Below are 18,280 nucleotides of genomic sequence, written 5' to 3'. Positions count from 1 at the left end.
CTATTCCTGGCGTGTAAGGCCTTCTCCCAAGTTCACAGTGGCTTGCTTTTAAAACATTATCTGCTGTATCTGTATTTAATGGTGACTCGCTAAACTGTAACTCACTGAAAACACTATTATTTACACAGTTGTTTACTCCTTCATTAATAACGTGTGGTGTTTTTATTTATTGCTGAGTCTGGAGTTACTGGTATAAAATAAATTGTGTGTAACTGTAAAAGGCAACCAACAGTAACTCATTACGGCCCCTTCCACAATCGTAACCGAATCCTGCCTTCCCTTGACTACCAGGTTTCAGTTTGTACACGGCGGAAAAAATCATCCTGTATAGACAGTTTCTTACATGTATGGTAGTTTGATCGCATCAGTTTCGGTGTCGTGATATTTCTAAAAACTGTACTGATAACGGCCAAATTGATCACACTTCTTTAAATATTAAGCATTGTGCGGTGGGAAGACGCGGTTCCATCCCCGTGCAAACACTCCTGCTCGCTTACCTGGAAGGCGGCCTCGGCTATGCGGCCGACAGGGTCTCAGCACGCCCCAAGCCGATTGAGGAGCCCGGCTCAATGTGACGTGATTAACGCATCGAAAGGCGCGCTGAAGCGCCTGTGAGTGACACCTCGGGGCTCGTCCTCCCCGCGGCGGTAATGACCGCACGAGCGGCACCTTCCTGGAAGAGGTCTCCGTGACTGGACTCCAGCGCGGGCCTTCGTTACGGGCGATGGCTGGCGCGCGACCTTCCGCCGAGCGGCTATCACCTCAATTAAGCGCGCCCTTCTGCCGGATTGAGCCATCACGGCTCGCCTCGCCTCGCCTCGGACAAAGCGCTTTCTGTAATTTCGGGCCGTTTTGGCCGGCTCGCAACTCCCAATTACAATACCATTCTCCTCGCCGCGTCCGACCTGCTAACACCGCCGGCGCGGTACTTAGTCGCACTAATAGCCATAATACGATGTCGGGTATTTAACCTGCGACCCCAGGGCTCAATTTACGCTCCCTTTCAGTTTTGAGGCTGTCTTGATAAGCAATTCAATTGCTGTGTTATTTCAGAGCCGTGTGTTAAGGGTCTTATTGAAAATGTTGGAATTTATAAAAAGAAGGTACCTGATGTACAAATAGTGGGCGTTTCATTTTGATGAACATAAATGACCGAAGGAGAAGATTTCGCGGTTGTTACTCATCAAGCCGGTTAATTTAACAATTCAGGCTAATGGCTGCGGTTTCGAGATCGGTATATACGTAATATGAGATCATAAAATAGAGACCAAAGATACATAGTTAACAGAATCTAAAGTAACGGAGACAGGGAAGATATTCGAGGTATTATTAAACAGCTGTTTGTCTCAGCATATTGGCACACGACTGCATTTCGACGATGAACAGTGTTCAAGGTGCCATGTGCTTCAATTTATCAGTCAGTACAGTGATATTGATCTTTTTACACAGCAGCGGAAATGTCGAGTTACGAAGCCTGTCGCAAAAGCAACGAGAATGATGTTACAAATTATTATACGTACGAAATATTTTCCATTAGTGGTTGTTGCCGTCAGATAGGATCTGAGTCCATACACGTCTTGACTCATTCCTCCTACAGGCGTGTTACTGATTCATGTATTATTCAAGGATTCTCCGCTGCATAGTAGGTGTCGTCTCGGAGAAATAACACCATTCGGTGATTTATGTACTTTTCTCGTTGTCGTTGACAGATAACATCTTTGCACGTTTCTAGCTGATTAAGATTACATTTAGCCGACTATATTTCTATGACTGATTATTTTCAATTTATTTTTTGCCCGGACGATACACTGCAGATGTTGATGTCTTGAAGCCTGCAGCGGAAGAAACTGTTTATGGCTACTCAATTGCAACAACGAACAATGCTGCCATGGCTATTTACTTCTTGCGTCTATGGTCCGTTGTTCCCCCACTGCACGTATACACGGAATCTGTCATGGATCGCTCATTCCAAATCTCGCATCAAGGCTTCTGTTCATTAAGCACCTCGGGTTCCCGGATTCGATTCCCGGCGGGGTCAGGGATTTTCTCTGCCTCGTAATGACTGCGTGTTGTGTGATGTCCTTAGGTTAGTTACGTTTAAGTAGTTCTAAGTTCTAGGGTACTCATGACCTCAGAAGTTAAGTCCAATAGTGCTTAGAGCCATTTGAACCAAGAACATTTTCAATCTAGAATTAAAAAAAAAAAGTAGCTTTTAAGCTGGCACACCACTCACGCAAAACACACCGAGACAAGTTTAGCAGGAAGTATGCAAACAAACAGTACTGGTACTACACTGTGCTGTGTTTCACATCAAGAAATGTGTAGCTGCACAAAGCAATGTTTATTAGAAGAAAGAATCAGTGACAAACGAGGAATACTTCAAAATTGTGCAAGCTAACCACGAATCCTGATGTGAGCGGAAATCGGACATAAAATGTCGTGAGTAAAAAGAACATCTTCTGTTACGAACTGTTTTTTTATCTAGAAAGCAAGACCGATTGTAAATTCACTGCCGGAAAAAATAGTACTTTCTTTTAGAGGTTTGCATTTCACTCAAGGTTTATTGCTACAAGAGTGCATATCTCTCCTCCTGCACAGTCCATGAAAACCCGAAGGTACCGACCGGCCGCCGTGTCACTGGATGCGGATATGGAGGGTCACGTGGTCAGCACACCGCTCTCCCGGCCGTATGTCTCTTTCCGAGACCGGAGACGCTACTTCTCAATCAAGTAGCTTCTCAGTTTGCCTCACAAGGGCTGAGTGCACCCCGCTTGCCAACAGCGCTCGGCAGACTGGGTGGTCACCCATCCTTGTGCTAGCCCAGCCCGACAGCGCTTAACTTCGGTGATCTGATGGGAACCGGTGCTACCACTGCGGCAAGACCGTTGGCTTAGGAGTGAATATGGAGTGCATGAAATGATCAGATTTACAGATACGACAAGCGGTTCGGAAGTACCAGGTATCGACCCATGCTGAAACACCTGTGTTAGCACGTGGCGTAGACTCCACGGACGGCAGTGCAGGCGCTGACTCTAGCATCGAGTCGATCGTACAGATGACGAATACTGTCCTTGGATGCGTTTTTCCACTCCTGCTCGATCTGCTCACGTAGTTCTGTAAGAGTGTTTGCTGACGAGTTGGACGAATCAGTTCTCGTCCCATCATATCCGAGATGTGCTCGGTTGGAGACAAGTCCGGAGATGGTGCTGGCCAGGGAAGTTACTGCACGCCTTGCATAGTACGTTGAGCTTCACCGGCAATGTGTGGACGACCATTATCCTGTTGGAATAACACGTCACTTTCTGAACCGTGATTTTTTTTTTCAAAGAATATTCTTAAGAATTTATTTTATTTACTAGCGATTCATCAAGAACATTAACACATTTAATCACACTATGTAAGCACGGAAGTAGTTACCAGTGAGTAACTGGTGAAATCATAACCAAATTCCTTTTAACAAATGTTTATTTTATTCACTTTAATAGTGCCTAAAAGCATTTTTTAAAAGAAACAGATCTAAAATTATAATCAGAGAGCACCCTCTAAATATCAAAAGACATCACCAATCACTTAACTTATAATAAACTGCAGTTTCTCGAGAAGACCTGGCGCAGCACCAAATCGCTCTCCCGAACCGTCCGCTACCAGCCGCTTCAACGGACGCAGGAAGGTGCGCCGATCTCCCGTTTCACGGCGTCGCAGCTCGCACCGGCCAGAATGATGTCGTGGGTTGACTCCTGTTGCTCTCGTGTCGACCTCGAAGTCACTATCCTGGCTATACGGCGCTGCCCACTGGACTCACTTGGGGACCTCACATGCGCCGACGCTCTAGGCGGGCAAGTCGTGTCTCAGTGCGCGACCGACCAACCGACCGATCCAACCGCCAATGGCCGTTGCCCGAGCAACTCGAGCAGACTGGCGGCCTAACGCGCAGACTCAGGTGCAGGAACTCAGCCCCGACCGGGCGACCACTCGCTCTCTTACTAGCGGAGTGGAAAGACTCTCATTTAAAGGTTGATCCGAACGACAGACATACTAGCACTCCGAACGACAGACAGACACTAACTGCCTAACAAATGCGGACGAGAGACAGACTAGCAAGCTGGGGACGAGAGACTGACCGAGACTGACTAGCTGGCGAGATCATTGCGCCCCGTAAATGCACGCGAACAGGCAAGCTTTCCCCTTTCCCACCAGATGGAGACACCAAAGCTGTGATTGCCACAGTGGCGCCACCGCCAGAAACGGAGGGCGACTGCTTCACACTACGCGCTGCGGCACATTCTTCAAAATAGCAATTTTTACCACGGCTCACTTTCCTGTTGCAAGAATGGCGAAAGAACGGGTCTAACAACATTCTGCACATACTGAGCGCTGGTTACTACACGTAAATTCAAAACATTTAAGAATTCTGGCAACGACATTCATCCACAAGCATGGCTCCATCAATTCTCTCATTGTTTTCCTCCCAACTGGTCATTAGAACAGATTAGAATTTATGTGTGGCTATTTAGAGAATGAACCAGCTGTAAGAATGCGATCGGTCATTCACGATTGTCACAGTGAAGGAGAATTTTACCATGCCTTCCTCTCAGCATATTGGTCTCAAGCTACACAAGACCGAGTAAAACATAGCATCATAATGATGAAACAGTTCGAACAATCTGAATTCTCCAGTCTTGTGAAATATTTTGAAGACATGTTGCACAAGAATCAGTACCTGTCAAACCCATACAGCCCCTCAGAACTCATCCGCATTTGCTTAATCAAATTACCTGAACATTTACGACACATTATTTTGGCAGGACGTTGCAAAGACGACATTGAAGCTTCTCAGGGACTCTTACAAGAATTAGAAATTGACACAGGCAGTCGCCGGATGCGAAAACAGGAAAACAATCACTACAGGTCACATACGTCACAATTCCGCGATGACAGAAACAATAACTGGACACGACAAGCCTATTCTTACAACGTAAATCGTGACCAAAACAGACACCACCCGTATGACAACCACTGGCAGAGTAATAGTTACAGAGAAAGATCGCATTTCCGTAGTAATGAATACGACAGAGATAACCATAGAAACAGACAATATGGTAACGAGAACTATTATTATCAAGGGAGACAGAATAATTTCAGACGCAACAGTTCAGCGCGCAGTTACGATTCAGGGAGAAATTCTCCACCACGTGACCGACAAGAAAGAAACTGTGTAAACTACCGACAAAACGACAGACCTGAATTCCATCAGAACTGGCGAGCTTCAAACAGGGCAGGGCCTTCTCGTCAAGGTGAATTTGTAGAAGTTAGGTCTCCTAATCCCAATAACGATGCACGCCAACAAAGGAACAGACAATGACTCGCACCGCAGGTAGCCGCGTGCGCCGGCTGGCTCAGCGAAAAATAACATAGACGCTAACCTTGAGAAAAAAATTCCAGTATTCTTTACCAACGTATATTGCATGACAATTGCATTCAAGTTCAAACTCTGAGTACTATGAAGAGTAAAGGTTTACACCACATTTCACATGTAAAACCGTTTAATGAAAGATAATCTGCTTTTTAACTTTGTCTTTGCCATATAGCTTCTCACTTTACATTACCAGTATGCTTTGTCAGACTTAGTATCTGTTAACATGCAACAGTGTTTGAAGTTAAATATCCAGTCAAGAACCAAGAGAACTTATTTAAACAGAAATTACGAATGCATTGTTATAGTGAACAGACGACACAGTGTTGTTATTTGTACATTCTTGCTTGTTAGTTGCACGATTACGTAACGACTATCAGGCTTACATACATAGAACATTTACCAGTACTGCTAATGAGATTTTAATGTACATTTTGGTTTATTTGAAAATACATTCTGGATTTAAAGTACTTTCTGTGAGATACCAGATGACACAGTGGTTAGTTTATGTGACAGCTACACGATTTTATCACGACGCTACTAATGAGTGACAATTTACAATGTTGCTTTTGCGGTGTTTCTGTTTCATATCTGCACAGTTTTTCTGAATTCTTCTGGAAAGTAAAACATGTTTAATAGTGACTTTGTGGTATAGCTACAATAAGACAGCCTCTTTTTTTATTAGCACAACAATACGTTACAGTGTAGTACTTTCTTGATCACGGTACCGTACGTAATAACTACGATATCTATACGCAAAGCATTTCACTTTTGTTTATCATGAGGTAAGTACATTGGCTTTTGCAGAACTTAGCTTTCGGAGGACGATAACTACGACACTTCCACAGAGATTATCTTACAGCAAGACGCACGTTTAGCGCTGCAGGACACGAATTTGAGTGATTAATTGTGTACTTAAATCATTTATTTTTAAAGATATTTGAAGGACAATGATACAAACCTTTTTCCGTAATACATTTCATTCCATTGTTGTAATCTGTAACACCTGAGGGTATAATTACATTAATTCTCAGGGGGGTACACGCCTACTTTGTGTACCATGTGTTTGGCAAGCACAAGGAGCCCTAGCTAATATGGTATTTGCTTAAACTGAGAGGCACCCACATGCCTTGCTCATACTGTGGCATCAAGCAGTCAGGCCTGTAAGATGAGTGGTCTGCCAAGAGAGTGGATTCATTCTTATTTATCGTGTAACATGAACTCTAGTACTCACACTTAAGTTAAAAGTTATCCTCCCATATGATTAATACGCAACGGAAGCATGCATCCGACTATCAGTAATTTACAGAACTCTGACTGTACACTACGCACTGGCAATACCACATTTTCTTTTTGTCTTTTATTTAACGGCTTTTGTCAACACGTGGCCGCCACACTGAATATGAATGGCGCACACATTATAAATTCGGGACATTATGACAACATACAATTCGAAGGAAAAGTCCACCAATCTTTTTCTTTTCACTATCTTATTTATTCCGATAAATTCTCTAACCTAAACACACAAATTCTACAACCTAAAACAATAACACATGAGAAATTCCGCCCAATGGGCACAGCTTTACAATGGTGAATCTCTATATTATGGTCTCGTAATTATTTTTAACGCTACAGTGCACTTTCTGGATAGGATGGTGGATCTTTTATTGTACCTCACACTTCGACTCTCACAATCATCATCACTAAACTTTCCTCCAGACCAAGCAGTACCAAAGGAACAAGCATAACCCACTAATCTTTTGAAACTACCTCGCTACTCTCCCGTGCAAACCACACATACCCAAATTACGTGACATACACCACACTACAACATGAAATACTACACAGAGAATAGTCACAACATTATCACTTTCAGCTTTCCCACTTCAATTAATATTTATCCCAGTTTCACACGACACTGCCCCACTTCGTAATTCTACTTTCCTACTATGAACTCTGGAGATATATGCACATCTTCCTGTGCCATGCAAGCCAAGTGGCGTTGCTGGATAGACGGCTGACTCACCTTGCTTCTCTCTCAGAGTTTGAATCTAGCGTCACACGGAATCATATCACGCAAAGTAATACTAAGAACGTATTCGTCACACACGCGAGTCCTCAACTGATACCATGGACGAGTACTTCTCTTTATCTTTTGTCTCATACACAGTTTGAGACTCACACAGTACTCACCACGTGGTCTCTAATTTCTTAAATATTTCAACTTATGGTACACACGCTATTTCTTAAGTATTTCAACTTATTGCTACACGTGGTTTCATTGTGACCGTTGGTCACTTCCGAAGATTACTACAATCCCATTAATATTACCTGCCTGACATTTAATTCTCCCCACAAAAGTTCCTGAAATAGAGAAATTAATATTTCAAACTACTCTTAAATATTCCACATCCATACCATGTCTCCACTCTTTCATCATTACGGAGCACAACTAAAACAGGTCTTAACAGCACAAGATCCAGTGGCAGAGTGCTGAAACATGGCCGTTCTCCAGGTCATCTCCCATCTCTGTCGAGGTGGGGGAAGCACCTTGCTATCGTATTGGTCAGCCACATTTCAGGCGCTCAAAGCTCTGGTAAATTTCATCTCTTTGGCCCCACCAAAGGTGGCCAAAGGATCGTCTCAAAGATGATCATATATTCACATTCACTATCTGCGGTTAGCAGATGACCATACATTCGTCCATTTCACAGATCTTACCAAACTGGATGTAGGGATTTACTTTGTGGGAGTGCACATGTGATCAATTAAATAAATAAATTGTCATTCTTTCCCACACTGGTATCCGGCTTCGCTGTATTAATTGAAATTGAGTTATTTTACAAAAAAAATGTGTTCTTCTGACAAAAATAATGAAGTATGTTGTACCTATTTTCAATGTCAGGCGGTACTGTACCCTTTCAATACAACTTAACACATCGGTACCATATTTCTCTAAGACAGAATTACACAGCTATCTGATCATTTAACTGAGAGAGACAACATTTTTTTTACTACGTCAGTGACAGATGTTTACATAATTACACAGTTGGGTAACTTCACACTTACGAAATTGTATTTTGTCTGTACTTTGTGAACTGTTCATATTTTTTTGGAACCATTGTGATACTATGAGAGCTTTGAATGATGTATTTGGTATGAGATCATGATTTTAAAGTACATTTGAGGTAGATGACACTTTTGAAATGAGCAGAGAATTTTTTTGTAGGTTTAAAATATTCAGAGAGCTACGACGATTTTGAGATGTGATTGATCTGTTATGATGTTATTATTATGACAACGATGTGTATTATGCTGTTGAGGTATGTTTATGATCAATAAGCTGATGCTATATGAGTTATTTGAGTATGCTATGTATCTGTTATCATGAAATATTGAAGAAGTGTTAACGAATAATGTAAGGAATAATGAGTAGTGGTTAGGGACTCTGGCTTGTGAAAAAGGTTGTTGGAAACCAAGAATCGTACTTTAAGAGTTATGAAATGTGTGTATATGCGTGAATGTATCACAATGCTGGCGAAAATTTTTTGGACGCTGTTATATTTACAGGATTTTGTTTCTACACATTTGTAACGCAAATTTTCAACCTGTGAAATTTTTATGTGAGACTGTCACTGTAGCAAAAACTGCTGTCGTAAATATTTCGGTAAGAAAGGTAAGTGACCGTGACGTAATTCGTTGAGAGCGGCCAGGTGTGCCAGCCGCCTTGAGAAAAAGCCATTAGGTGGTAGAAAAAAAAGGGGAGGCCACTATCCTCGCTATTGACATTCCTTTGTAGAAAGCAGCGCAAATACGACATGCTCGAACTTGAAAACATATTACACTGTGGAGCTCTTAATTTATGATATTTACTGAAATGAAATGATGAGAAACATTTTATGTCTATTGTCTTGTTAGTTGAAAGATTGTTTACTGCATTATGAAATGCCATATGGCTAGTTAATGACGTTTGACGCCTTGCTTTGCCTATTTTTTTTAATATCTAGTTCCTAGCTGCACTGCAGGATTGGTTAAAATAAAATTTAATATATGTACTAATATAGTTATTTTATGCCTACAGATCCAGTCAATAAGAAATTAATGATCTACTTCCAAGAAAACGAGGGCACATAAATAGACATTTCCCTTCACAGGAATTGCATAAATAATTTCTTTACGATTTGGTAACTTATCTGCTAGTGTAAGTTCTCGTGATGCATCACTCTAGTGTTAAGATGTGACATAGGTATTAGACATGGCCATTTTTAGTGTACTATTTTTTCTGCTTGAGCTATGTCATGTTTAGATATATGTTTTTTTTATTTGCTGCTGCTCTTTGTCAGGCATAATGTTACTGAATTTGACTGTGTATTACGCTGTTAAGCCAGGTTACTACGCATTTATTTTTCTTGTTTGCTTCACAGTGCCTTACATTAGTTGTAATATTGCAATTGCTTTGCCTATTGAAATTTTTTGTCATTGATGTTTGTGTTAATTGTTTTGTGCTGCTGCATTGCCTCGTCCCTTAGTTTAGCATCTGAGCTCAGTAGATTTAAGTTAGCTTAAGAGAGGGTAGACTACATAAGAAACTAACTATGATGAATTGGAAGAAATGCATTGAGAATATATAAGAAAATGGTTTGGCCAAAAAAAAAGTAGTGCACAGTGGAGAAAAACTATTGTGAAAGAGGATGTGAACAGAATACAGAAAGCTGGCTTAGATAGTACTTTTGGGAATAATGATGAACAAAGGGAGATTTCCATGCAAAATACTGCAGTAAAACAAACCCTGTCCTTTCCTTTTGTGTCATCCCTCTATATGTTTGTGTACCCTTGTGTATTTGTGTTTTTCCTGCCTTTATGTGTTTAGCTGACGAGAGCTATGATGTAGAATTTTCCTAATACTATGTTATTTACTTTGTAAAGGTGTTTAGACATTATTTATTCTGTTTTGTTTTAATGCTCATATGTGAAGTTGATGTTTCAAAAGTTATTCTGATCTTTATGTATGTACTTATGTCATAATTCTTGTAACACTGATATGCATGTCTATTTCTATTCTTTTGTGAAGCCTGTACTACAAATGTTATCTGTATTGTTATGTTTTTAATGATATATTTTGTACCTTTGTTATTGTGTTCTTATGTTATAAAATTGTACTTGACACCAATTCATCAAATTAATTAACTTGTAAGTTATATTTCACTGCACACGTTTCTGTTGGTCATAGTATATGGACAATATGTGAGAAGTAGGGACTGTTAGTGTTTGCACGTGTGTTAATAATTCAGCAAGTGACTGGATAACAGCATTGCTGGTTCTAAGGACAATTCCAAACACTATGTGAGTGCACAAGTGGTGGTTATGGACTTGCTACACTATCTGCAAGACTCTTCAATGGTGATTGTGTACCTGCACAGTCACAATAGATGGCTGCTGGCCATCTCCACAAGGACTACAGTGGGTCTGCACTTCTGGTGACCCACCAATACCGTAATCTCTACCAGGACTACAGTGGGTCTGCTCTGTGATGACCTACCTACCAATATTCTTCAAAACTTCGAATGACTCTGTTGTGGGTTTGCTCTGTTGTGACCCATTACCTGTCTGCATGTCGAGAGTCAGCGCTGTCTTTCCGTTGGAAGGACAACACTACTTCTTCAAGACTGCATGGAAATCCACTACTTCTGTGTGCAATTTCTTTTACTAATGAGACTTTGCGAAAAAAAACTGTAATTACTATTATGATGAATGATCAAGACTGTCTTTATGGACTGTGAGAAAGTTTAGCTTTTGACAAACATCGTATCAATAAGTGTGTGCAATTGATATCTTTGTTATTGTAATTATAAAAAAATTTTATCAAATCATTATTGGCCACTGTCCAAAACAATTTGTACAATTTTTTTGTGGGGAGCATGGGGGCTATGTAAGTAGGCTGTTTAGGTTTTTTTATTGGTAACGCCACCTCTGTATAAAAATCACTGGCTGTGCTGTGTGCAGTCTGTGTCTAGTTTGCATTGTTGTCTGCCATTGTAGTGTTGGGCAGCGGCAGCTGGATGTTAACAGCGCGTAGTGTTGCGCAGTTGGAGGTGAGCCGCCAGCAGTGGTGGATGTGGGGAGAGAGAGGGCGGAGTTTTGTAATTTGTCATGAACTGCTATATATATTATGACTATTAAGGTAAATACATTGTTTGTTGTCTATTAATATCTTTTTGCTAACTATCCCTATCAGTAGTTAGTGCCTTCCGTAGTTTGAATCTTTTATTTAGCTGGCAGTAGTGGCGCTCGCTGTATTGCAGTAGTTCGAGTAATGAAGATTTTTGTGAGGTAAGTGATTTCTGAAAGGTATAGTTTAATGTTAGTCAGGGCCATTCTTTTGTAGGGATTTTTGAAAGTCAGATTGCGTTGCGCTAAAAATATTGTGTGTCAGTTTCAGCACAGTCTTGTATAATTGTTCCAAGGGGACGTTTCACTGCGACCGTAGCAGTCGCGCAGTTCCGGATTGAAGCGTCTACAACCGCTCGGCCACCGCGGCAGGCTTTAGATGTAAGGTCACTACTTGGAGAAAGCTGCAATTGAAGCAGTATAAAAATAGGATCCGCTAATTAGATTAGGTGGTGGGTGTGTTGTATGATTGCTAATTAAAAGGAAACTGTCTTGAATGTTATGACACATGGGACCAGGTCAAAATAAACACTTCTAGACTAAAAATACAAATACGTTGTTCCAATGTAGCTGCTTTCAGTCCTACCATAGGACTGGAGAATGTACGTTGATAAAAGCCAGTACACGGCCTCGCACTAGTTCCTTGCTAACTTCTGAAGATACTCTCAACAGTGATAAACAAGGATAATGATTCAAAGCTGGGTAAGTCGCGAGTCAAACCGCAACACTTCAGGTTTCCAGTAAAACAAATGTTCTTTGTTGGCTTTAACTGACACTCAGCAAGAAGCCGTCCAGTTTAAAAGATGATGAAAAAAATCAAAAAATCAGACGTCATTCTTGGTCTAGGACACTTAAGCCAGTCTCGTAGGCTTCGAACCTAAAGTCCAACAGGTAATGCGCATCCCCCCCTAAAGAGAACATTTCGAGATTAGGAAGAGTACAATCCAACAGCTTCAAGCCGTCACACGAAGCCAAATTCCGCTGCTTTCTCGACGCTGGTTTTTGCGTCGCTAACAGTCAACACCAAATGCCCAGTCTTCGACCATGTATCATGCCAAAGTCAAAAACAAATAAAATTTCAGCACTAACATTAATTTTCCACTCAACAATTACCTCTACGTAACGCTCGTCTCCGACAGATGTGGGACCACTATGTCCCAAATACTCGATCTAAGACTCATACTAAATTTGAAGAGATAAATTTAAAATCCATAACAAACTTGAACATACAGACAATTTTTGAATAACAGCTGCACGATTCATCACAGGTTTGTTTAGAGTGACAGCGTCACAAATATGCCTGAGAAACTACACGGTGGGTAAAATGAAACGGGCCCGGAAAATGTTTCATACTCCTTACGATAGGCAACCCAGTTTACAGCATCTGCTCGGGGAAAGATGATGTAAACTGGTTTGCCTATCGTAAGGAGCATGAAACATTTTCTGGGCCAGTTTCGTTTTGCCCACCCTGTACAGCTAGAACACTGGCGTAAGTCTTACTCAAAAAATTCCGATTGGCCGCAGTGCTGTGATAGTAAAGATAAAAATTAATTATTCCAGTTTACATCTCCCCTAGAAACTACAAGGATAAAATCATACAAAGGTACGCAGATAATGTTTTGTTCCTCACAAAAAATCGTGAGTGTAACATAAAGGGGTAGAGACGAATCTGGTGTATCGTGTACACTCTCCCTCTCAGCATGTGATAGCTTGAGAGTTAAGAAGCAGATGCACCTCACTTTGTATACAAATAGCGGACAACCAGTGTATACAGCAAACTTCAGTACAGCTGGTAGGATATAGGGTCCCAAAGCAGAGAGATTAAATCTGCGCCCATATTAATGACGGAACGCAGACCTAAAAGAATAATAAATTTACTCAGCTGTATCAAAAACTGCTTTTTACTGTTCGGCAAGGGACAGCGTTCTCGATGGAACTCACACTTCCCACAACAAAATAATACAAGTGGTGTCAAATATCGACTTCGGATTTGGACAGAGATTCCTGAAAATCTGTGGCAGCAGCTCTCCATTTCGGGTAAGTGAAACGAATACTTAGGAAATCCGGAGAAGAGCAACTGCGAACTGGAAGCCTTTGAAATGAGTTACTATGAAAAGATGCTTACAATTTAGTGGACACATGAAACACGCAGTACAGTTATTGATTAGGGAAAGAGTACGCAAACCATTACGGTGACATATTGTACGGCGTTCAGGAATACTTCATTCGGTTTTGAACCTGGGGAGCAACTGAGGCGGTATGTACGTATACTCAAAAAGAAAAATGAAGAACGACGTATCTAATGCGTCGGAAATCGGTAGATGTGATGTACATATACAGACAAACGAATGATTACAGTTTCAGAAAAACATTCATGATTTATTCAAGAGAAAGAACTTTACAAGTTGAGCAAGTTAATACCTCGTTGATCTATCTATGGTTCTTATGCAAGAAGTTATGCGACTTGGCACCGATGGACAGAGTTGTTGATGGCCTCCTGAGGGATATCGTGCCAAATTCTGTCACACTGACGAGTTAGAGGGTCAAAATCCCTATCTGGTTGCAGGGACCTACCAATAACGCCTCAAACGTTCTCCTCTGGCGAGACATACGGCTACCTCGCTGACCAAGATAGGGTTTGACAAGCACAAAGACAAGAAGCTGAAACTCTCGCTGTGTGCAGGCGAGCATTATCTTCATGAAATTTAAGTCCGGAATGGCTTGGCGTGGAGGGCAACAAAACGGGGCGCATAAAATCGTCGACTTACGATGTGCAGTGTGGGTGCCACGGATGACAACCAAAGGGGTCCAGGTATGACATGAAATGACGTTGCAGACCAATGAGTCCTGTGTGCCGGGTCGTACGGCGGGCGACTGTCAGGTTCGTATCCCGCCGCTGTCCCAGGCGTCTCCAGACACTTTTTCTGCCTAGAATCTTATGACTGGAGTAGAGGAGTCTCCAGTAACGAGTGAGGCTTCGAACTGAGCCAGCGACTTGAATGGAGCGCAGTCAGCTTCGTGAGACCAACCGAGGAGCTACGTGACCGAGCAGTAGCGGTTCCATGGTCAAGAAACCCGACAACGGCCGGGAGAGCGGTGCGCTGGCCACACAGCCCTCCACACCTCATCCGATGACGCCACTGTCAAAGGAGGACACGGGAAGCGGTCAGGCCCGATTGGCTCGTGTAAGACCGGAATATGGAACTACTTTTATTTGAAAAATGATTAATGAAATGTGAAGATGCGTCTTAAGCTATTCACAACTTCGAGCATTCTGTGTCCTTCATGTGAGTGCCTACTGTATACCGAGTCATCTGTTAACGGAATTCGGTATGAATAATTATGTCTACAACTTCGCTTCCGCCGTTTTGCAATAGACGGCAGTAGCGGCAAGTGGGGTTCAGGTGGTTGGTCATAAGTGTAATGCAATAAGCTTAGGCATCTGTAAACATCACGCCATGAAAATATTAGTCGATTTGTGATTGCATCATAAGGTTATTCTCGACTAAGTACGTCAACTTACGTACACATTTCTCGCCATTTGCGGGAAGTTTTATTTTTCTGCTTTAACAAGAATAAAACTGCGGCTGTGACTCTCAAGATGCTGGGTAAGATGAATGGTGAGGGAACTATTAATGGAAAAATGTGCAGAGAATGTTTTCAACGCCTATAGGACGGTGATTTTGATGTCGAAGACCAGCATGAAGGTGGAAGACAGAACGTTTTCGTAGCTACTGAAACAGACGAAGACAGTCACAGGACATAATTATCAAAAGCAATCGATTAGTTCGAGCCCAGCACTGAAAGCCAAACGACCACAATACAGCGATAGACACGCAAAGGTAACTTTGCAGCAGGTCAATGCTAGACCCCATGTCGCGAAACCCGTCAAAATATACGTGGAAACGTTGAAATGAGAATTTCTATCCCTCCCGCGGTATTCTCCATACGTTGCTCTCTCTGACTACCACCTTTTTCGATCAGTGGCATACAGTCTGGCTGACCAGCACTTCAGATCATATGAACAAGTGCAAAATTTAATCGATTCATGGATCCCCACAAAAGACCCCCAGTTCTTCCGCCACGGGATTCGTATGCTATCCGAAAGATGGGAGTATGTAGTGGCCAGCGATGGGCAATACTATGAATCATAATTTTTTTTTTACGTTTTTCACATTAAAGCCCCGAACTTCGAGAAAAAATGACGGAAGCAAAGTTGTTGGTGAATTAAAAATTTCTCGGCTTAAAGCCAATTCGTCATTAAATCCATAATTGATGTTTCGAGAGCTTCCCTAGTTGTCTTCGTGAGATGTCAAGCCCGTATTTCGTTGCTCTCTGTTTGGATTCCAAGCAAAATTTTAAAAGTACACGTTGTGTGTTGCCATAGCAGTTGTTTTGTGCCACTATTAAACACTAAAAGTGAATAGAATTTCAGAGCTGACAGGCTAATCGATAACGTAAGAGAGATAAAAGTAAGGAAATGCTGCTAGACAAGGGCTTTATAATGTGCATCCTATGAGTAACGACAATATCAGTTGTTTTCCTAAGTGCTTGGTGGCTCACAATCTTTACTTATGCTAAAACCTCTGTCCTTGTTGATTAAGTTATCCGTCACTCTCATCCCGATTGCCTCCTTTATTACAATGTCCCAGATTGTTGTCGCCTGCACCCCGATGGTATCTCTGTATTTAATTTCACTCTCACAGGTGATGCTGTATTGGGCGACACGTCATTTAGCCTACTGCATAAGTTGAGTTTAATGTTTGCACAAGAGTCTTCTTTTCCTGTTTGTTGATCACTGTTTTTATTTGAAAATTACCAGTTTTGGGGAATGTTGTCATCTCCAGGTGACATGTCGTAGTTACAGAGTAATCTGTCGTAATGTATCTGTGAACTCACTATCATGTACCAATGTTTGTAACGTTTGTGTTCGTTACATATATGTTCAACAATTCTTACAGTCTGTCTAACATACGACGTGCGAGGTTCCCACTGTGCGTGCTGTACGCCGCGTTTTCGGAGCCTTAGATTATTTTTCACGCAGCATAGCAGACTTTTTAATTTCGTTGGACGAACTGGTGTACCAGGTGAATCCGAATTCCACAAAGAAAAGTTTGGAGGTTGTTCAGGGATATTTGGTTCAAATGGTTCAAATGGCTTTGAGCACTATGGGACTTAACTACTGTGGTCATCAGTCCCCTAGAACTTAGAACTACTTAAACCTAACTAACCTAAGGACATCACACACATCCATGCCCGAGGCAGGATTCGAACTTGCGACCGTAGCAGTCGCGCGATTCCGGGCTGCGCGCCTAGAACCGCTAGACTACCGCGGCCAGCCAGGGATATTTTCTGAATATTTTGGTAGAAGGGATACGCAGTCCCCGGTGGCTCGTTACGGCATAATACGGTAACTGCCGTATGATTAATTCCGTGAGTTACTTCCAATTACCATTGCGTCTGTGAAAATACCCTGTAATAGGCAATTTCAAAACATGCAGCATATACGGGACGGACAAAGTACAACACATTACCATGTCAACTATGGTGTAATGCTGTAACAGGCAATCATGAAAAAGTACAACACACGGAGTGGAGGACAAAACATATGGAAACACCACAAACATAACACATTACCGTAAGTTGTACGGTGTAGGAAAACAGTGGGCATTTAAAAGGGCTTTTAGCCGTCCCGGAATGGATAAATACAGTTCTGTATGGTCTTTATGGGTATCTTAATAGCGGCAGTTTCAGGTAATGATAATGGATAGCTATCACGCTAAATTCTCTCCAAAGTTGACCAGAATCGCTCAATAATATTCAGATTTGGTGACAGTGGTGACCATGGGAGATGCTACAGATCATCCACGTGCTCACAAAACCGGCCCTGGACGATGCTAGCTGTATGAACATTGGCTACGTCCTCTTGAAAGAAAGTATAACCGTTGGGGAACACACACTGCACCACAGGGCTGACCTGATCAGGCGAAATGATCTCATAATCTTAAGCTGTAGTGCGACCTTACACAGTGACCATGGGGCCTATGGAATACCACGATATGGCTGCCCAGTCATCATCGAACCTCCCAGCGTGTTTCACTTTTGGGACGTAAACTCTGCCAGAAGTTGAAAACAGTGTGAAACAAGACTCATCCGACCAAACGACATTGCTTCTTTTCTTCTAGTCCAGATTTTCTGGCTTCGGCTCCACGTTTTTCTGTTACGTACATTTGCATTACTAATATGTGGTTTAGCAGTTCCAGTTCCCCTTGCAGTTTCTAGCTTATGGATCTCCCTTCGCGTTGTTTTGTTGCTGACACGGTTCGCGAGTGCGACATTCAGCTCCGCTGTGCCTTTGCAGCTGTCGTCCAGTTATTTTTCGTCACAGTCCTTTTCAATGACCGTCCAGCAGGATCGCTCAACACACTCTTCCGTCCACATTGTGATTTAATGGATGATATTTTTCCGCTTTCCTGTATGCGGTGTAAATCTTCGGTACGGTGCCTCTTGAAACACCAAACTTTTCGGCATTTGGTTACGAAAGCACACACTACATGGGCACCAACGACTGAATTCACTTAATTCCGACATAGCGCACTCACAACTACACTGTTCACCACGGCTGACACTTGCAACGCAATGAGGATATTATACCGGTGTCGCGTGTTCAGGCACGCATTCTTCCTAGCAGCGTTTCCA

The 18,280-nt window shown here is 42.1% G+C and overlaps 1 pseudogene; it reads right to left on the bottom strand.

The window, feature by feature from the left end:
* Positions 1 to 2,772: 2,772 nt before the first annotated feature.
* On the bottom strand, positions 2,773 to 2,890 carry LOC124790580 (annotated as a pseudogene).
* Positions 2,891 to 18,280: the final 15,390 nt, after the last annotated feature.

This window comes from Schistocerca piceifrons, chromosome 3 (genome assembly GCF_021461385.2).
Source record: "Schistocerca piceifrons isolate TAMUIC-IGC-003096 chromosome 3, iqSchPice1.1, whole genome shotgun sequence".
NCBI classification, from domain to species: Eukaryota; Metazoa; Arthropoda; class Insecta; order Orthoptera; family Acrididae; genus Schistocerca; species Schistocerca piceifrons.
This window is presented reverse-complemented; position numbering and strand designations above follow the sequence as displayed.